Source organism: Solenopsis invicta, chromosome 6, assembly GCF_016802725.1.
Source record: "Solenopsis invicta isolate M01_SB chromosome 6, UNIL_Sinv_3.0, whole genome shotgun sequence".
Classification (NCBI taxonomy): domain Eukaryota; kingdom Metazoa; phylum Arthropoda; class Insecta; order Hymenoptera; family Formicidae; genus Solenopsis; species Solenopsis invicta.
Genome location: NC_052669.1, coordinates 25,508,234 through 25,530,554, shown reverse-complemented (window position 1 = coordinate 25,530,554; position 22,321 = coordinate 25,508,234). Strand labels below are relative to the sequence as shown.

The 22,321-nt window shown below is 39.5% G+C and overlaps 1 protein-coding gene across 3 annotated transcripts in view; it reads left to right on the top strand.

Annotated features, from left to right (window-relative positions):
* The window catches only part of LOC105200480 (acetylcholine receptor subunit alpha-like 1), a 141,885-nt gene that overhangs the window by 5,442 nt on the left and 114,122 nt on the right, over window positions 1–22,321 (top strand). Inside the window, exon 1 of one of the 3 annotated variants that reach the window (XM_039450639.1) lies at window positions 3,145–3,399. The exons of the other annotated variants lie outside the window; for them this stretch is intronic. The gene's annotated coding sequence lies outside the window, so the exon portion shown is untranslated. Of the gene's footprint in view, window positions 1–3,144; window positions 3,400–22,321 lie in introns of those variants that run through there. 3 annotated transcript variants of the gene reach the window in all.

The following is a 22,321-nucleotide window of genomic DNA, read 5'->3' as shown; positions in this document are numbered from 1 at the left end:
AATACTAATTATTAATACATATTATTTTACAAATTATGTAAATCTCTTTTTACAATATTGTAAATTTCTCTCAAACAGAACATGTTGAAAAAGAATTTACTTTTAGTAGCTAAAATAGCTATAATGGATCTCCGTTATATCTTGGCTAAATCTTAACATTTTTATTAAAATTAATTACATTGAAATGAAGTAAAATCGTAGAAACACTTGACATCGCGATGACGTCAAGTTTGTTAATGCATCAAACAAGTTTTAGTCGCTCTAAGCAGGTTAATCAAAAGCAGGTGATGGTATCGCGCGAGCGTCAGTCAATCACGCAAACGAGCGTTAGAAGGATACGCGATCTCGCGTCAACAACGATCTCGCGTTTATTCGAGGCCACCCAGGGGATGGAGAGAATGGATTCAAGGGGGTACGAACGCGTGTACGTTCCTGTCGGCGCGTCGTCGCCTCGAGGTTTCCACATGGTCTCGCGTTATATCGAGGGCGAATCGTGCGGGCTCGGTGCATCTCGAGCGTTCTCGTAGCCGGTCCTGTCGGTGCTGCCACATGGCCGCGCGGCGTTGTGTTTTGCGGGCTTGGCGAGCTTTCAGGGGCGGCACCTGCGTGGTAGGGTGCTCGTTGGCTCACCCTCGGCAGTAGGGTGTCAGAACGAGTGGGAAAGAGGGGTGGTGGCTCGGCTAGGTTCGGCTGGCTTCGCAAGTCATCGCCGACGTCTCGCGTCGGGGCTTCCACATGGGTTGGTATTGGCTCCCGGGGCGCAGGGTAGCTTGTGTGGCGGGGCTCTAACCGTGGAGAGAGAGACTCTAACCGTGGAGCGGAGAACGCGAGGCGACATAGGTAGGGACGGAGGGAGGAGAGAGAGAGAGAGAGAGAGAGAGAGAGAGAGAGAGCACAGAGAAGGGAGCGAGAGGGTATTCGACGGGCGGATAGGAGAGCAAGGAAGAGAGAGAGAGAAGAGTCTGCGAGCAAGAGGGAGAGAGATAGAAGGCGAGAGAGAAAGAGAGAGAGGCACGGCTCTCGCCACAACACCCCCCGAAACGGGCAGAGCGTCAGTGCTAAGGTGGGTTGCTCGGTCGGAACATTGCCAGAGAGAGAGACACGTCCTGGGAGTGCCTGCCTGCTGCACCGACACGACTTCCTGGTGCAGGACTCGCAGTAGTGCAAGAATTAAAAGAACGCGTATATCGAGAAAAAAATAAAGAGAGAAAGAGAGTGACATACGCACGTACGCACGCACGCACGACGTACTTACGCACGTACACAAACACACCTTATACGGCGCTTCCGTAATCGTGCGTGAGCACGCATGCACGTAAGCGCGTGAAACAGTAGCAAGGTGGGAGACCGAGGAGAAGACCGAGTGGTCGAGGGAGAGTCGAGCAGCTTGGATCCGCCGGGTGAGCGAAATAGGCGGTAGCGGATCGCGAGTGAAAATAGTGGAGTACCGTATGTTGGGCCAGGCAACAATCGCGAGTGGCGCGGTGTAAGTTGGAGCACGGTAACGGTGGCTCGTGTCGCGAGCGAAAGCTCGAAACAACGGGCGGAATCATGAAAGAAGAGGTTGAGCGGTATCCAACGTTGATCGGAATGCTACGAACCGCCGGGTTACTGGCGTTTCGTCTAGTTGGGTAGATGTGTCGGATACGCGAGCCGACTGGTAGAAAGAACGAGGGGGATAGGGACGAGGAAGAGAAGGTGATCGGAGGTGAAAGGTGTGTCAGAGGAGACGAAAGTCAGTAGAGGAGGTCAGCGTGGCGGCGGCTTCAGGGTGGCGGTGGCCAGTGGTGATGGTGGTGGTGGTGGTGGTGGTGGCGGTAGTGGTGTAGTGGTGGGTGCTCTCTAGGTGAATGATCGTCGTCGGCCTCGTGGAAGAGGCGGCCGCCGCTTATGCGAGCTGCCGCGCGTGCCGCATCGTCGCTCGCAAATAACTGGAATCCGAGAGCGGTGTCGGCGAGAAGAACGAGAGAGATCATCGAGAAACCGTGGTGGCGGCGGTGGTGGCGGAAGGGAGTCGTTGTCGCCGCGCGTGATATCGGTGCGACCGTTGTACGTACGGCGTTGATAATAGTGGCGGTGGTGGCGGTGGTGGTGGTGGTGGTGGTGGTGGTGGTGGTGGTGGTTCACGGATCGCATTGTCGGGTGAAACTTCCGATCATCGGCGCAGCACCGGGAGGCCGTAAACGGGATCCGCAGTCGTCGACCTGGCGGCTGGCAGGGGCCGCTGGATTCCGTGAGGTATGGCGAGCTGGCCCGCGTCACGGAATTCCCGTTCTACGAGCATGACGAAGGTACGACCGAGGAGGTCGCGCGCGAGCCCAATTGTCACGAACACGACTACGACGAGCGTGATGCCGATGATCGCTGCGACGACTGTCGACACGAGGATCGCGCCGATCGCGCCGTTGTCGAGGAGCTCAATGACGACGACGATGACGATGATGAAGATGAGCACGTCCGCGACGAGCAAGATGCCACTGCTGCCGATGACGACCGAGTCGATGATCCTTGCCACGCTGACGACACTGTTGAAGATGGCAGTTGTGCTCGCCCCGATTCTCGCTGCCCCCGGAAGTTCCTCGTTCCTCGGGCCGTCGAAGACCTGGTAGCGGAGGCAACGGTCGCGCGTCTCCTCAATCGTTAGAAGCAGTGCTGTTGTGCCGTCCGGATCTCTTCCTCTCGGAGCTATCTGTATCCGTCGTCGGTGGTGCGTCTGGTGGGTGTTGGTGTGGTGGTGCGCCGTCTACCAATCCCTCGTGTTACGGGTTACTACTGCCGGCCGGCCGGCTGTTCGCCTACGCGTACCCGCAGTGCGGTCGACCGCCGGGTAACTACCAAAGGCCATTACCCGGTTGACGAGGCGCGTGTCGACGACCAGTTGTCGTTACGATACGTCGCGGCGACGTACGCGACGACGACCGCTACCGCGACCGCGACCGCTACCGCGACCGCGTTGACGACGGTGACGGAGACAACGACGACGACGACGACGACGACGACCGCGACGACGACCGCAACGACGACGACGACGACGACGACGACGACGACGACGACGACGACGACGACAGCAACGACGACGACGACCGCGACGACGACGACGACCGCGACGACGACGACGACGACAACGACGGCGGCGACGACGACGACGACGACGACGACGTCGACGACGACGACGACGACGGCGATAACGACAACGACGACGACGACGACGACGTCGGGGATATGTGCGGGTGCGCTACGTCCACGCAGCGAGGACTGGGGACTGCTGCGGGTAAATCGGCACGGCGCGCCAAGTCCTCGTGTTCGGTGCATAGGACGCCCGGAGTACGGTAGCTCGTTCTTCAGCGTTGCTCCTCATCGACGCCCGCGGGCAATGTGCCCACCCGCCGGGATAGCAACGTGAGTACGCTTCTCTAGTATCCATCGTCCACTCCCTTCGCGGTGACGCGTGACTTGGAAATGGCCGTTCTTCGCGATTGCCTTTTTGAAATCCGAGTGAACGCTCGCGTGAGGTGAATGACGATCTAACTCGACGTCTGTAATCGCTTAATCTATTTCAACCTCTTGATGTATTTTTGTGGTATTTATTACTGACCGATATTCGGCGCTAATTAAGCTCAAAATTTTTTGTTAATTGAAATCAACTTTAAAAGTTGAATTTTCTCCACCGAAATCACGCTGTTCAAATATAACTTTTTTTTGTTATTTTAGTAGGTCGAAATTGTAAAAAAATAAAGTTGTTCAAAATATTAATCGATACTTCGACAAGCCTTGATTGTTTACACCAGGCTGTTATAAAAACACTTTATTGCTGTGAAATAACGTCAGTAATGACAGAAAATATCTAAAAATTGGTTTAATCGTAGCCAGACATTTGATATTGCTTTTTCAGTACAATAATTGAAGACTTCGAAAACCATAAGAAAAAAGAAAAAAAAACAGTTTTTCTCAATTATGTGCCGTTTAATTGCTAGTTTTATTTAAGACATTTTTTTAAATATGTAGAAATTATACAATGTATATCGCATATTTTATTTTGGAAAATATCTTTATTAAGTATGATAATGACACAGTATAAAATTAGGAATATTTTTGAGCGCATTGCAACATTAATTTTTTAAAATTATATACTATTATAAACTATTGTTTATAATTTTTTTTATTAAAAGAGCCTATATATTGTAACAATATAAAAATTAAATAATAGATTAATAAATTTGATAAATTTACACGTATTGAACTTCTTAAGTCATATTTAAAGTTTTTTTTTTAAATATTTTTAAAAGATTTGTTAAAAAATTTTTTTGTTATTGTTAATAACAATTGTTAATCACATATAATTTTTGTTGTGTGACGCTTCAGAAAGCTTAGATTTCCATACTTACGGAATTGAATACAGAAATGTAGTTTTAAGTTTGTTATTGGTATCCTTTTTTTTGTAAAAATTTTTAAAACTTTTTGTATTATTCGTTACAACATGTTAGAGTTGCTTTTATAAAATTTCTTATGTTCGATCAAAATTGGCATTATTTTTTACTATTTTGATCGATACCGATTTAGAGCTGTCTCATCTTTGCATTATTTTTTCACTAAGATTCAAGTACGATACACACGTCGTGAAAAAAACTTTGCTAGTTATAACTTGATTATCAACTTAATACTGATTTCAATTGGAACGCCCGCGCCAGACGAGGACCCATGTGTTTCACTTAATATAATAACTCCGAGCAATTCGCGTGAGAAAAAATGAACGATCGATCGATCGAGCTCAACCCCTCTAGTTAAATACACGCCGATGCTATTTTTCCACGACGACCATGTCCTTACTCAAGGCGAAGGATAAATTGCCTTTTCCCCCGAACTTTTCTTCAGGAAAAGCCACCCGAAAGCTCCTACGGAGTCGTGCGAAAACGTCGGAGTGCTTTCAAGGGGCGGAGAGGGCCTGGGCGTAGTCCTCCTGCCACGCTTGTCTGACCTCTCTTTCCCTCTTCTACTTCCACTGCGCCCGCTCGGTTCTTACACGTTCGCGGTGATTTAAGATTTTTCCAAAACAGATCAATCGTCCGCAGCTGCTCCTTTAAAACAAATCCCATTCCTCGTTTTTACATTAATATTTTACTTGTTACCTATATACGAGATGTCACGAAGCAAAAGGATCAATTCTAATAACAGATTTTTCAACAAAGTCGATTAGATTAAATTGATTGGAGTTGATTTTTAAAAGTTGTATATTTTTTATACGATAAAATTGCGTCGTATTTTGTTTATGATTACCATGATTACATTTTTGGGTGCTGAACGAGAAATATTATATTAGTGTGTAACTGTACGAGACAATAATGATATTATTGGATATTTAATCAAGTTGATTAAAGTCCATGACACGCATTGTGTGAAAATTTGCTACATTTTAAATACGTTTACATGAAATAATTTGAAACTTAATGTCAGTTTTATTTTAACAAAAACGTTATTTCTCTGTATAATGTTTAAATATTCCCACTTTTAATAAATTCCAACTTTTAATAAATTTTGCTTCAGCATACATTTTCTATCAAAGGAATTTCTCGAAGTTTCCTCAAGTTAAAGTATTTGAATAAATATATTTTTTGTTAGAAATGAGATGGTTCCTCTTTCTATATATACTTAAAATCAAAATTATAAATATTCAAAAGTTTATCAAAACATCCGGACTGTTACTAAATATTTTTACACACGACTGAACCCAAGTTGAGATTTCTTTGAGTTTGATTTGAATTTGTTTTAAATCGATGTTACCAAAGAAATCCGAAAGAACAAAAAAGTTTTTGCGGCCGGGCGGATCCATCATTTTCGAAAACGTAGTGAATATACACGGTGAATATACGTAATGCCTGTTGTATATCCATTTATAGTATATCCAATACTTTTGTTTGTGTAGACGAGTTGTACGGTAGAATGCTTCATAAATCTTTATTTGATTAACTGCATTTATTGAATTGCTTTTCTATCAACGTTGCACGTTGAATGATATAGTAAATATTAAATTTTTTCTTCATCCCTGATGATATTAATAATATAATAGCAAAAAATAAAAATGCGCGAGTTATAGTGCACTGAATGTTGAATGTTTTAAAAGTGAAATTATATTTTTGCACGTATGCTAGAGTCGCTGTTTTCATTTTTGCAGTCTCACTAAAAAGAGAAATAGTGATGCTTCTAAATTAGTTTTTGTTATTATAATATTTTAGCATTGACATAAGCGCTCGAAGCGTGTAATGAAAAGCGATAAGTTTCGGCTGACACAAAATAATAAAATTCTGCTATTTGTATGTATTCACTTTCTTCCTGCGCGATAAAAGAATGGCTTGCATCAAAAGATGTCACAGAAATAATATACAATTTTCAGTTTCTAGCATCATACTTCTTCCTTTCCGACATGTGTCATGCTACGGGACACCACTTATTTAGATTGTAAACATGAAATGTTTGCAGAGTACAAAACTTGGTGATACTGTTATTTTTATATCGCAAATGACGAAAAATTGACGGTTGTAGAAGCCGAACATTCACATGTTCTACATCTCTTTTCAAAATCAAATTACATACGTTTTTTTATACTGTATTTTACGGGTTATTGTTTCTATAAAAGCATGGCTAAAATTATGTCTATCATCTCTTCATCAATTCTGAAATGTCAAAGAATTTAATTACATTTACGCACATGGGGCAAGTTTTACCAACTTTACTACTAAAATAGAAAATTGGAGTTTAGCTTCATATAAATTATCAATTTTGATAAAATATTTCATAGTGCGGTTGTGTGATCGAGCTTTTAGGTCGATGATACACCTTTGCATGTGTTATCCATGGTTCGATTTAGGGCAAGATTTAAAGTGCACTCTGTCATCGTCCCTACGTGCGCAATAAATCCGGTTGCATTTGTGTCATGAATTCTCTCCCTCCCTCTCCCCTCTCTCTCACTCACCCTCTCCTTCCCCTTCCTCTCTCCCACCCTGTTTTACTTTTCCCATCTCGTTCCCCTTTTTGGGTTTTATAGTCACTCGCTGTGTACCGCGACCAGAAGTGTCAACGCGAAATATTGTCGGTGGTGCGCGCACTATGTTGGTGCGCGACGCTTCCTTTCCACCTGATAATTTTGAAGAACGACCCTTGGCCAACAAAGGCTGCGATAACTTGTACAAATGACGGCGAAAAATCGTTGGTTTCTCGTTGACGCTTCCGCGTCGGAACCAATGGCGATAGTAGAACTATGGCTTTTTTTCAATTTTCGACGAGTATCGTGGCAATGAGTGCGGGATAGAAAGTTTTCATCGACGGCTCTACCGAGAGTCGTTTCGTCCTTGCCGTGACACTTCCGGATGAAGCGCGACACTTCCGGCATGTTGAACGAACTCAGGTTTCTATGGAAATGCGAGCGATCGAAACCTGCTGACGCGCCAGCATTTCCGGAAACGTCGTCATTCGACGTCATCCTATGACGATGAATTCATTGATTCAAGTTTGTCTTGATATATTATGCAATTTAATTTTTGGCAATATTTTATAGATAATTTTAAATAATTTTATTTCCATTATTGACATTATTGCATTGTCAAAAATGAAATTGCATTATATATTACTGGTATGTGAATGTGTATATATGTATTATAAATGTGTATTATAAATAAATAAATAAATATATATATATATATATATATATATATATATATATATATATATATATATATATTACACACATACACACAATTATTCTTAGATAAGTTTACCTTGATTATTTTTTGATAAATTTAATATTGAAAAGTGAAAGTTTATCGTAAGTAATGAGTGTGTAAGACACTCTTCTAAGGAAAAATTGACTTTAGATTACTCAAAGTGGAAGTGACATACTTTGTGTACAGAGCTGTTGCAAGAAGCATCGCGCCGTTAGATGCGGGAAAACTGTCATCGTCAGTCAATCGTTTCGCCCACGTTTGACGGCGTATAATTTAGCGATCGGGACTATATTGATATTATTCAAATTTATGATCGTATCTGGCAAACGCTTGTGCTACCGAATAAAATTTGCATTCGAATTAATGTCCAGCTTTGTCGTGTTGTATTCAGTTTGCAACTCGTTGCACTTGCTCGCTTCTCTCTCGCTCTCTCTTTTGTCTCTCTCTTGATGCAATGCGACTCTCTCGAAGACCCTGGCGAGCACTTTCTTTGTTTCTTGATTGATTGCTGCATATAGATGCGGCTACGATTGAATAAATTGGTAGTCGATAGGCATAGCCGATTGAGCGCCATCAAACGCGGAAACCGTTTGTAACATTAATATTGTTCGAACGCGCGAAAGCGCGAGCTGATATCGAATATGCAAACTGCCGGAACATTTGAAGCAGCATATTTATTTCATAACTATAATATACTTTCTTTCGATGGCTTCGTAAAAGTTAAGCCACCAAATATTGTCGTTGTATTTTCGACACTAATCGTTGATATTATCAAATATTTAAGTTCCTTGATTACGACACGCGCAATTTAACAAATTTGCTAAGTATTCCAATAAAAGTAATTGAATTAATAGAGAAAAATAAAAAACAAAACTGAATTTTTTACAAGATATCAATATGCTAGTTAATTCTATTCCACTTTTTTTTCACCGATACGCAAACAACGATATGACGTTGGGTGATATTTTACAACTTAGAAAAAACACAAAGGAAGGAAAAAATACATCTGACAAAAAAATCCATGTTTTATATTCTTCTAGTGATATCACTTTGCGTGAACGCTATCGATTTTCTGCCCTATAAACAGTTAAAGAGTGAGTTTTAAATAATGTTGTAGTAATAAAATTACTTGAATTATTTGAAGAGTTTTAAGTAGTGGTACACTGAAAAACAAAGTCATTTTTAATTGTGTCGAAATAAATCAGGTAGAAATTCATATTTTTCTTTCAAGAAGTAATGACGCCAATGAAAGGATTAATTTTTCACTTAATAATTCCCTTATTTTATGATGTACGCGCTTAATTCTTGTCAATTATCGTTTTCCTAATAGTAAATGGAATGGCCGACTTTCACGTATAAATGCGAATTATTGGCAAGATCGATGCGTAAAGGGGGAAAATACGTGAGCAAACTGGTCGCGTGTAAAGTCCTATTACCGTGTCGATACGCTTCAGGGATGAGGCGACCTAAGAAGAGAAAGGGATATTCTTCAAGCTCCATTTCTACATTTTAACACTCAATTACAGCCGAAGGATAGGTTATTTCGTTGGCCGGAAACCATCGTTAAATCATATGGGACATTTAATCAGGTTATTGGTTACTAACCGCGATATAAAAATTCAGAAATATGGGAAATAGGCTATCGCAGGGCGAGGAGGATCAATTTCCGGCCGCGGTCGATCCGAGAGCGATCCGCTCACTCGTTTTTGCTGAATATCTAATGCTGTTAGTACAGCGGAGGATTAATTGTTGAAATTCACGGATACATTTACGCACTGAAAAACGTCAGCGTCCGTCGCCGTGTTGTAAAATATAACATATTTTATTATTAAGTCGAGGTTTCGTTGAAACTACCATCGCGTGAATCGTAATTCACATGAACGCCCGTTGGCGTACGTCAGTTATTGCGATTCTTATATTCGCCATAAGCTTTTACGCCGGGTTACGTTACGAAATTAGTTCTCTACGAATTCTTTGGAATACTTGGGTGCGCTGATATTATATCTGGGAAACTTGATTCGAAGAATTTTCCGCACAAAGAAATGGATGGCGGCGTTAAAAGAATAATATTCGAAATAAAAAATGCCTGTGATAACGTACGACATACTAATGCGTGCTCAGGTATTACGAGTATAATTGTTGTTAATTGTACATAACAAGTTCCACTTTAACTTGATGTATGTGGAAAGTTGCAAAATGATGGACTTCCTCACATTTTTTTGTTAAAAAACTTTTATTTTAAACTATTCATAATCTGCCAATATATGTGTAAAACGATACAATGAAAATCATATGCACAGTTATTTAAAAAAATAACTTGTTGGAAACTCGGATTTTTATATCTCATTATTATTTATAACATCATTATCAGTTTTCCATGATGCGATCTGAAAAAAAAGCAGAAAGAAGAATGCAACATTAAGTACATGTACAAAATATATATTTATATATCTTCATATCCTTTTTGTAGAGAAAAAGAACGATTACGGTGAACATCGGATCCAGAATGATAAAGTAAATATTCACGGATCAATCGGAAAGCGTACAGCCGAGATGTTAATTCTTCAAAGGAAACAGGCTGGCTGCTTGTAGCTTTTTTTATTCCGTGGGCAATACTGGCAGTTGCGGACAATGTTTAAAGCGACCGAGTTGGCCGTTCACTGTGAAGTAGTGGTGTTACGCTCCATAGTCGAGTGAACCGCACCCACCGTATATTGCTCTATTTTCTTACGCGTACATAATTGAGTCACAGCCGTCCAATATTTAAATACACAATATAAATTTAGCTAACGATAATGCAATTAAGGAAATTGCGGTAAAGTCATAAAGACAGATAAATAATTTATTTTTATAGAGAATAATTATATATATGATAAGATATCGATATAAACACGTAATTGATCGAATCTTTTTTTATTTAATGCAAGAACGTTAACGTTTATTTTGAGTAAATATTTTATTGATTTGATCACACACACACACATTATAATTTGTTTTACTTTCGATATTTTGTTTCATATTTCATCATTTTATAATATGATTATTTTCGTTGCCACAAAATCATTTGATTTTTACACACATACAAAAGAGATATAAAATATTGCAGTGAATAAGATTGGGCGTATGATTCTCCAAGCTAGATGAATGAAAATGGATATAATGTGTATAGATTTTAGTAAACGTAGCAAAATTAACGAACTGATTCAATTAGTGGTTTCTGAGTCGATTGCACGTTCAGGATGTATGCAGAAAATATATACTGACCGTGTTTTTCGTTTCGAGAATGATGCACTTTGACCTAGTGATGCACTACGAGAATGTAGGTTAAACCGATTTCAAAGCATACGTATTTTATAAATTATCCTTTTAAAACATCGAACGACTTATATTAATAACAAGCGCAATTAGTGGAAGCAACATACATTTTTCTTGTTCCAATATTTTTTATTTATACTTTTTTTACAATAAACAAAGTATAATTGCTATCTTTAATTATTTTGTGCATGTTTGTTAAGATTAAGAATAAATGAAAATTTGTCAAATAATTTATTCCTAAAAGAAGCTTAAGATGTTCCTGTTTCAGTGCATTACATTTTTGATGGTAGATTCTTTGATCAATTTTAATGAAATTTTTTCAAAGCGGAAATATCAAGAAAGTTCATTATCTTTTTATTTATTTATTTACTAAGAAAATTATATATTTATATGAAAAGTTTGTTTATAATTGTAAGATGAATTAGTTTTTTTAGGATTCATTCTCTATAGATGAATTAATTCTCACAATCGTATTGCATTTATACTTAAATTATTTCTTTCTTTTTAATCTTTATTTTGTAGTGTTTGTTTATCGATATCATTTTTGTGCTCTTGTACGAGATACAATTATATATAAAACAAATATCGAAAATATATAGAAAGTAAAAATTTTTTCTTGAACGGAGAAAAACGTTATTCCTAAATGAGAGAGACATGTATACGTAGGAATAGGAAGAGTAAAAAATATTGCACTTTGATACGTCATTTTTATCATTTGGCAGCGGTAATCGCTTCTCAAGCGTTCACAATATTTGAACGATCAATCTGCGTGAGCTACGAATTCAAACATCAATCACGCATGAGATCAACGCGCGCCGATTTGGAGAGAGGGAAGGGAGGAGGGGGCAGGCACCCGTCAGACAAACATAGAAAAAATCTCTCGGTGTGAAGAGAAGAAAAAAAAGCCTCCTATTCGAGTCATTTAAAATTCGCGATCGATTCCAGATCGAGCGATCGATCCCGCGCCGTTTCCAAGTACCGCGCGATCGGGCTAACATCATTCACAAACCACACCGATTTCCTCCGATCGATCGATGTCGAGCGTTCATCTATCCACAGCCCCGTTTGAGGCCGGCCAGTTAATGAAATCTATAACATGCCGGCGCACAATCGAGATGTTAATTTCGGTCCGTCGCGATGGCGGTATGTGCCGGATGCATTTTTCATGCGGAGTTGAGCTCGGGTCGAATGCAAACGGTCCAGTGCCATCTCGGTGTGAAGTGCTGCAGACAGCGAAACTGTGATGAACGCGCGCACGGCTTCATTTTTCTCCCTTTCACGAGCTCCAGCGTGGCGAGCGATAAAGCACTTTGTGATGCAAATGTTTCGAAATAATAATTCCACTCTGCCCATCTCACAGGCGTGTTCACTGTGAGCCATCAATCGAATGAATCGCCTATTCGCGGATGAAGTTGACCGAGTTTGCTCCGAAGAAGAGGAAAAAAACCGTCGTATTCTGTCAAAAACTAATGAAATATGACGTACCGAGCGTATCGGAGCTGCTTATTATTAATAGCTTATACCACCACTTACGTGCACATCCGTTTTCTATTATATTTCTCAAAAATTCCTGAATAAGTGTATGAGATATTTTATGACGCACTTGAAAGAAATTCATTTTTGCACGTGAAAAGAACGATTTTGTTAAAATTTAGTTAGATACATCTGAAAATAATTTTGTTGGACCATAAAAATAATTTTAAAGGGCGTTTAAGCATGATAAACAACCCTGCAAAAGTTTTGACAGTTTGCTTGAACGTTCTACATAATTATTGTATTTTCATGCTCTAACAAAATTATTTTCAAATCTGTATTCAGTTAAATTTTTAAATATATTTTAGTAAGCTTTTTTGTTCTTTTTTTGTGCAATCTCTCTCTCTCTCTCTCTCTCTCTTTCTCTCTCTTAATTTTTTTGTAGAAATTGCAATTGTTAATGGTTAAAACATCATTTGTTTCTTAATATAAATATAGAACGAATTGAAGAAAAATGGCATGTGTTTGAATAATATAACTTAAAAAAACAATATAATATCGAATGTGATATTTATGTCTCTTTTCGAATCTAATCTTGTCACAGTAGTCGAGGCAAAGACATCTTATAATCCCAACACGGTTTATGATAAATAGATTCCTACATTGGATTATATGCTACGTGAACTAAATTTGGCTTACGTATTTACGTGCATAATACAACTCGGGTGCAAGGCAAGATGTAGATGTTACCGTTCGTACTCTGTTATTACATCACGGTATTCCCCTTACAAGGATATTCGTGTGGAATTATTGTCCTGATAACAAAGCACGCGCGCACCAGATCGCAGTGTGGGCGATTCTCAAAGATGTAGGATCGTACACGAATAAGGGTAAGACAAAACCTAATTACTTGTAGAGACTGTTCGGTCTGCAAGTCTCGCCAAGTTTCATTCAGTCATTGTTGGATTCAGTTTGGCTTTAATGGTGCGGTCGAATCTGTATCTCTTCGTAGAGTTTTGCCCTTTACAGTTCGATAATATTCTGGGGGAATCGGTTAAATAATTTTAGACGTTATACCCTCAGGGTGTAATTGACATCCGGGTGCGACTAAACATTGAATACGGGAGGCACGTCCTCATATGATCGGTCCAGCAGATTTACTCTGCGTGTCCCTAATTGGTCATTACTCTGAACATGTATGCTTTAACAAATTCGGAGCTAATATTTTTTAATGGAAATGTGGCTAGGTGCAAGAATTATAGATCTTTTACTTTCGAAAGCACCACATTCTAACAAATTAATTTTCAGTTTTAATAAAAATTACTTTTTATTAAAATTAAGAATTAATTCATTATTACTAGAAGCGAGAGAGGGGGGGGGAGGATTATCCAAAGTGCCTTTATTCTTGAAGTTAGATGAGTTTTAAAATTAAAAGCATTTTGTCAGTGAATTTAACTTTTCTAATTATCTATTAATAAATACTTTTTTTAAGTTTCAGCGATTTAAATTTTGTAGATAACGAATGATTATCGTTTGAAATGGCATTTTATTCCTGATCCCCTTTGCAATTTCCGCGTTTCTTATAATAAACACGATTAATCAAAGGGGAAGCAATCTGAAAACCGTCACATTCAATCAGCGCATTTTGTACTTATCGGATAATTTTAAAGCGCGAATATCAAAGAAAAAGGATATAGGCGTATCTAGATAAACGGACACTTACTATTGAAAGAAAGATTACATTCTCGGAACGGTACGGGAAGGATTTGGCGAAAGAGGGGCAAAAGGAAAGCGATCAAAGAATACAGAAAAAGAGAATTAAGTAACGGAACTACAAATCTTGAGCATGGCAATGACCAGAAAAAGATACTTTAAACGAGATAAAAATTGACATTAGGTTTTAGTTAGACAGATAGATCAATTTGTTCTTGTGCGGATACTATTATATTATTGTGCGACTATAAAAATACCATACGCCAAAGGATCGCGGTAGAAAATATGGTTTCAGAAAATACCAGTTAGATAAAACGGTAACGATTGCGATGCGCCAGAAACGATTATAGTGACGAAATATTTACGTCAACGAGTCGCTATATTGATGGGATCAGCGATGCTTTTTTGTCACTGTATATTTGGCCAAATTGAAATTGATACCAGCAATTTTTTTCATTGTTCGCGCGTTTATACAGAGACGGATGTTTTAAGTATGGAAAACGATATTACATACGACATTAATATCATAAAAAAAGGACAGTGTCAATTTAAGCAAACAGAAATCATGACAGTATTGATGCTTGCAAATAAATTACTAATCTATTTAATAACTAATTTTTATTTTATTCATTGTTCCTTATTATTTACTATTTAAATAATTAATATTGAAGAATGTGAAAGTTATTAAAACAGAGTAATTTTAGTGAATTAATTGGCTATGTGGAATAATTATATGATGAATATTACAAGTAGATTTGACATGTAAATTTTCGGATGATTTGATTTGATAATATTAAAGCAATCGCCAATTACATAGCAAACTTGACGAATATTATTTAAATTAATCTGTAAATTAATCTATGATTTGAATTAATCTATCTTAATTGTACAATTATAAATATTGACAATCGTAATTGCTATTAAATAGATTTACGGAAACAAATCAAACGTGTTCACAAACGATTAATAAATATTGAACACGTTAATTAATGACGTTTTGAATCAAGAACGGAAGCCATCGAGAAAACGATAATGATATTTTCATCCAAGTTTATTGTTTTCCATGCTGTTTGCCGATTTTGTTGATCTTACTAATGAAGGTATCAGGTTAGTTGTGAAACTTTCAAGCAAATCATTTCTTGTCAGTGCAGCAGAATCGATAGCCGACTCGTTGGCATCAGAACATGTCAGTGTTTGTGAGGTTCGGATCGCTTGCTGATCGTTGATCGCAATATGCGTAAGACAGTGGAAAGTTCGATACAGACACTTTTGCATGCGCTCGTCAAAGTTTCGAGAAGTGCATCTCGTGTAACGACGCTTCTATGCAGGTCAAGTCAAACTTCTCGAAGCTAGTTATTCAAATACGATATCAGGGGTTTGTCTAGCCTTCGTCGGAAAACAGTCTCGAGATCGATTGTCTGCTGATATTTTGAATGTTAATATAATTATATCATAAATAATATTATACATAATAGTTAATTTTTATTTTAATTTTTTAAAGTAAACATGTGATTGCATTTTTATTTTTTGTATTCAAGGAATTAAATATGAAAAAAAAGTTTTTCTTTTTTCGGTTGATTTATTTATGTAATACATATCTCGCTCATTTTTGCGACAAAAAATATAATATAACGATGTAGAAAGTACTATTAATTTGTTAAGGGTTAAATGGGATTGTGTGAAAAGCGAAGTTTCTCTACTAGCGCGAGTTCAGGAAGTTTGGAGCTATCTCGTTAATGGCGGAAGTGCGGTGATACGAGAAATTCCATCAATTTTGAGTCTGCTTAATCACTCCAGTGCACCGCCGACTCTCTCTCTCTCTCTCTCTCTCTCTCTCTTTCTTTCTTGCACATTGGATCGCGTATACGATACCGATTTTCGCGAGCGTTACCGATATGAACGAGCGCCGTCGCGAACTTTGGTCATGAATGGGGCAAAAACACTTCGTCAAATTAAAAAATATGGCAGGGATCCAATGTCCCGCGCGCTGGCACGAAACTACATTCGTGATTTCTTCTCTTCCATTCGCCGAAGTTCAGCCATGCAGCACCGTTTGGCTGAATTATTCTCAAGGAAAATTCTGGCCATTTTCACGCACACGTTTTTGTGCGCGAAATGACACGCTGGGCGTCTTGAGTCACAACTGGCTGTCTGTCCCCCTCTATTTCGTCGTTTTCCCATTCTTATATGCCAACTGCTGAAAGCCCAATTCTTTATCTTTTTATTAACATATCGCTGAGAGATCGTTTGCAGATGTGAGGCAGAAAAAGTAATACGTTCGAAGAAATTATGCGGATTCTAAATTTGGAACTGTAAATTTAATAATGCAATCGTATAGTATATGTCCCTCTGTTTTTTTTTTTTTTTTACCTTTATTACCTTCATTATCGAATAGGCAATTTCTAGTTGAAGCGTCCGTTTAAATTCTTAAGGTTTGTAATTTTTATTTCACACACTTTGTCTCTCCAGTTAACCGGTTGTTGTAGAAAGTTTTAATCGTACACTTGCCACGGTATTAACTTGAAAAAATGTGAATTCATAGTTACGTGATTACGTAACTACGAATATGCAGTTGATTATACCGGAATGAAAAATTTAGCGGATTATCAAGATTAAAAAATATTTTTCGTTGTGCAGCTCGCAGCAGCAGAAATTTTTATGATCATCCTCGTCGGCACTGAAATATATTTTGTATATGGAATCATAATGAAACGACAAAGAAATATGAATATGGAAAAGTCGTTATGACCGTGCGTGTACGCCGTGGCTGGTGTCAGGTTTGCTGAAGTTTTCCTTTCACAAAGCATTGAAAAACGAGCGCGGCGAGTTAAAATAAAATATGTCTGCGAGTTTTCTTGCCTTTCTATCCCTACGTAGGACGCGCATTTTTAATGGCCGGCGCGTTTTATTTCGAGTGCTTCGCGCGTTAGAGAAAACCCGAGCCCGCGACGGTATTTTTCTCTTTCGTTGTATACGCGTAGGACTTTTGCAACGTATACCTTCGCACGGCGTCAAGTTTACTAACGTACCGCTTGGTTTTATTTCCTGGATTACTTTTCGGTGTTTCCGGAAATCCCGTTGGTGGAAAAACTGCAGTAAATTCGCTATGTTTTACTTCTGCGGTTTGAATGCAGCCTTGCGAGAGTGTGTAACGCTGACCATTGTCTATCACATAATCCTACACGAGCGTTTTAACGTAGGAACTGTGGAATTAAGATGCTGAACGATAAAGTTGAAATTTTGTCGCGCAATAGTTAAAATGTAACGTTCCGTTGAAATTGAATTGCTGCAAAATTTCATGTACAAAACTTAATCATACACTAATCCGTTGCATAAGAGAAAAAATAAGTTTTTCTCGAAACACCCTCCATCTTCCATTTGAGAAAGTTAAATAAGCCGATCATAATATTATAAGCGCGAACTGATCCTTGGTTTAAAAGCGTTTGTCTTGAAAACAAATTTCTCATGCAGACGAAGCTCTTACGAAAATGGATACGTTCCTTCAGTTAGTTCCGGAAAGTAAGAGAGATGGAGAGAAAGAGCTAAAAAAGATTAAGAGTTACATTCCCACGGAAATAAGAAACCAAATTAAACGACAGACTTTGGGGAATTAAGCCAAGAAAGCGGTATATATCAGAACGGACGTTTCGGGAATTAGCTTGTTTCGCGAGATGGATTGAGTATATCTTTGTCGCCGGATGGTGACGTCGGTCGGAATCCGAAAAAAAAGAAGGGTCGCACAGTCGCAGATTTATCAATGGAACCAAGTCCCGTCACGGGGGTGCCGTAAATATACGCAACGTCGCTGTCATTCGGCCGAAGCTCCCGGTAGGCCCGTCCGACCCAGCGGGATCGTTCATAATTCACATCCGATTTAAACAAAGTTTTTGAACTAGCGCGATTTGCTTAATATAATCGTGTCTCCCTTTTCGTACCCTTCTATCTCCCCTCTATCGTTTTCCGTTCCTCTCCCACCGAGATGCACATCCGCGAAGCTAATTTCGGACGCGTCCCGATGGAAAACTTTTTAATTCCATCAGTCATCTCTCACAAGAGCGCCGCGGAGCGCTGCGGGTCGCTGGCGACCGCGGGGCCGATGCTTTATGACGTTTCTTATGTACCGCGGATGACAAAACGCGGTCGTGGATAAGAGAGTCCGGCGCGCTCCAAATTGAGGAAAAGTAAGGACGATGACTTGAGACCGTTATTACTCGTTTGGACAGATTTAAGTTGCGATCTCGAGGATGATCGGGGAAAAAGGTTTCTCTCGATGCTTTGCCATAAAGTTTTCTTTTTTTTTTTTTTTCCGTTGAAGTAAAAATCCCTTTTAAGCGACTTCATCTTTGCCCCGGACAATTTTAATTCCCGGGCGTGCATGCGCGCTCATATCACGTCCACCCCTTGCAAGGAATATTAACGGTTCACCGGCAAGGAGCGGAATATTTGTAAAACTATGCGTAGCCCTGAGGTACCTTCGCGGCGACATGCCAGCATGAGAGTGGAAGTATGAGGAGCTCGCAGAGAAAATACCCTGGGGAAGAACATCCGAGGTGAACTAAAAGCGCTTTAAACTATACGTATATATTCCGCCTAGTCGATGGCACGAGGCCGCTGTGACGGCGACGCCTCGCGATTTTCGCGTTGCGTGTCACGTGGTAATTGAATGTTACGAATATTTTCGGATAATCGGTCGCTTCCCTCGGCTTTCGCTCCCCTGCGGGAATACTTATTTACAATTGCCATTTAAGGTCTCGGATGAGCAACTGTCGATATCGCTCGTGAAAGTTTCTTAACAAGGCGACATATCGATTATTAGGGAACTAAAGACGTAGCCTCGGGCGTTCTCGCTTAGGAGTATCTCAGGTCTGATTAACATTTGGTTAGATGACAATCTCGTGTAACAATTATGAATTATGCGTAGTATCTAAATGCTTCAATTTACATCTCGAGCTTTCGAAATACATCTTCGTTATCGCTATATTCTGTTAAAATATTGTACAATATTCTCGATTAAATTATTTTTTATAAAAATTATTATTCGTACGTTTAAAAGAAATATAAAACTGTCGTTTTGACACGCATAACTTAATTCTTACGACGTTGTCTTTCTGCCAAGTCATTAATTTTCGATGATGCGAATTAGATTATTGACGTGAGCTATGTTCGAAACTAACTGTCGATTTACTTTCTGCTTTAATGGAATTCACGTGGCTACTACATACTTGGCGGTTAGGAAAGTTAGAGATCGAGGAGGAAAGTACGAGGCAGCTAGCTTCTGGGTGCAAGTAAATTTGGCCGTATGAGCATGTGCCATGGATGGTGGGAGACCCTGTCACTTCCATGAGAGTTTCTATGGAGCCCAGCACCCACTGGGACCATCCATAATTTAGCACCGATGGGAAGTTCCGTGCTCTCGTACTTGTTCGACGCAGCAGCTTCTCTCTTTAAACCCCTTGACATGCTTCTCCGGTCGATCCGAAGCACGAGCTGTTCACCGAGTGTCCTAGTGGACTTTGTTGAAAACAACAAAACGATCGCCAGATGAAAAATATTATTCACGAAATAAATATTTTCTCTACGTTCCAGTTTGAGAGATGAATTGATTAATCGATTATAACTTTGACTGTTTTTCAACTTTTTTTCCATTACAAAGAATAAGTTGAAATAATTTGGTAATCATTTATCGATGACTTATCAGCTAGACAAATATTTATGTGATTCTACCGAGAAACATATTTCCATGAACAACATATTATTTGCATTTTAAATTAATTATTGGGAACAATAATTGTTACAAACTTAGTTACATTGTCATGTTTTCTGTATCGTTCAATTATATCTATACGCAAATATGATGCCGTATCTTTTTAAACGTATATATTCGTATTATTCGTTAATATTCTTTACATCGTATAGTTTCATGCATCGCGCGTACGTAAATCGCAAGTGTAGCATAATTTTTCCTCTACTCCAATCGCGGAGAGACTCGATAAACTCGAGGATTTCGAAAGCATCTGAACTCTTCAGTCATTCATTTTCAACTACGGGTAGATCGTATTTGCACGGTTCCTTCCTTATATTCCGGCCAACTCGAAGGGTTTCGTGAGTCTTTCTCGTGCGCAATCTAAGTTGCAATTACGTTCTCTTTGCTGCTCTCTTTCCAGCTCGTTTTCAACGCACCTCTTTTGTCTTCGCGAAGGTTCGCCGCCTTGTTTCTGCTAAGGCGGTTAAATTAATCCCGCAAACCCCCTTTCGGCACGGAATTAAGCATGTCTGATGTTTAAGTAATCCGACTCGTGTGAAACTCAAAATGAATATTCATATCCAATTTTCCCAAATGTCGAAGAAGCTCGAAACACCGAAGAAGCAATATGCATCGCTTTCGAGAGAGTCGAAAGTGGAACAACTTCGATCGCGCTCCAGTATAGCGGGGAGAGAGAAGACGATTAAACATTTAATCCAGATAAACAGGACACGCTCTAATCACGCCGACAGCCAAGTACGTATATTTAAAACATGGAGCGGACGTAAAAAGAAAGAGATCTGTGTCTAGCGACGAAAGTCCATGACTTTTGCGCCATTGAATAATCGAGGTTTCGCGTCCGCGGACAAAGACGCGATCGCGGCTTTAATCGCCGGCAGAATCAATAGCCGCCACGTCGCGCCGCGCCGCGTCTTCGGATAGAGAAAGGGCCCATTCATTATACACTAACACGAAGACGTTTACGAGACGACGGGCCGGGTTAGTTGGATCTTTCTTGCGCGCAATCCGAGTTCTAATTACTAGCTTCTTATCGTCGGAGTTACGTGGCTATCAAGGTCTGTCCTTTCGTCCTTTTGACAAAAGGCTCACCTCGCTCCCGTCCCTTAACCCGGCCATTCTCTTTTTCCAATTTTGCTTTCCAACCAACGCGGCATTTCAAATTCCGGTTGACATTTGAGATTAACCCAGTTGTTCATTTGCCTCCTCCCTTCTCATTTCTCTCCCCTCCGAAATGCATTTTTCATGATTCTGCTAACCGAAGCGAACGAGGGGATTGTCCGTATTGCGAACGCGAACGATTTATTCTTCTAACGAGTACGTCGTATCGCATTATTGTATCGTGCCATTTTGAGTCTCGGCGATTTTGTCGGGCGAACTTATCGTCGGCGATGGCATCAAGTACAGCGGCTTACAATATCGTTTGAATATCGAATGCTCAATATCGATGTCTGTTCAATGTTTTTCTGAATTGAACATATTCAATCGATGGCGCGCTACGACGGTTTTTCGATACTATACACAGTATACACGAAAATGTTCCTCGTAGTTGATTTTGCTAAACAAATTGATAATATGGGATGGAGATTTGTGAAACACGAGATATTTATATTTTAGAATGTAGACGACTTTGGCAAGTATATTCTTGGATTTTATTCTCTCTTCTTATACTTATTAATTTAACGCTAAACTGACAACGTTCACGAGGACAGTTATTGATGAAATAATTTAAATCATAAACTTTAAAACCTTTAGCTTTATTTATGTCAAAATCGGTATTTGCGCACAATGAGAGACTGTTCTTGAAATGTTTTTATCTTTTTTTCACAATTTTAAAGATTTAGTTATACTCTAAGTTAACACATGTTTTGAAATAATGAAACAATTTGATAGGTGTAGGATGTAACAATTACGTCGCGATATTAGACATGAAAATTAAGAGTTGTTTTAAAATGACAATGGGAACAAGAGTAATACAATTAAAATACAATAGTACGATAAGCGCGATAATCGCTATAACTATTGGGAAATCCGTAATATAAATGCCCGTTGGCTGTTTGTTGAAAATTACAAACTTTATGAGCTAATCAATATGCGAACTCTTTATTTTGCTAAACACCGTTTTAATGTTTTTCATTACCCTACACGCGAACTACGGCGATCATCCTATAGCTTCTCATAAATTCCAATATTCGAGATAATCTGCTGTTGTGCGGCAATAAAATCATTGTATGTATCCTATCGCGAAGAAATAATTGAGAGCAGTGATGTACGCGCGATCGCTTCAGTCTATCAACTTTCATATTTACGCTGTGGTATGCCTATATCCGCTGTTAGAAAGAAA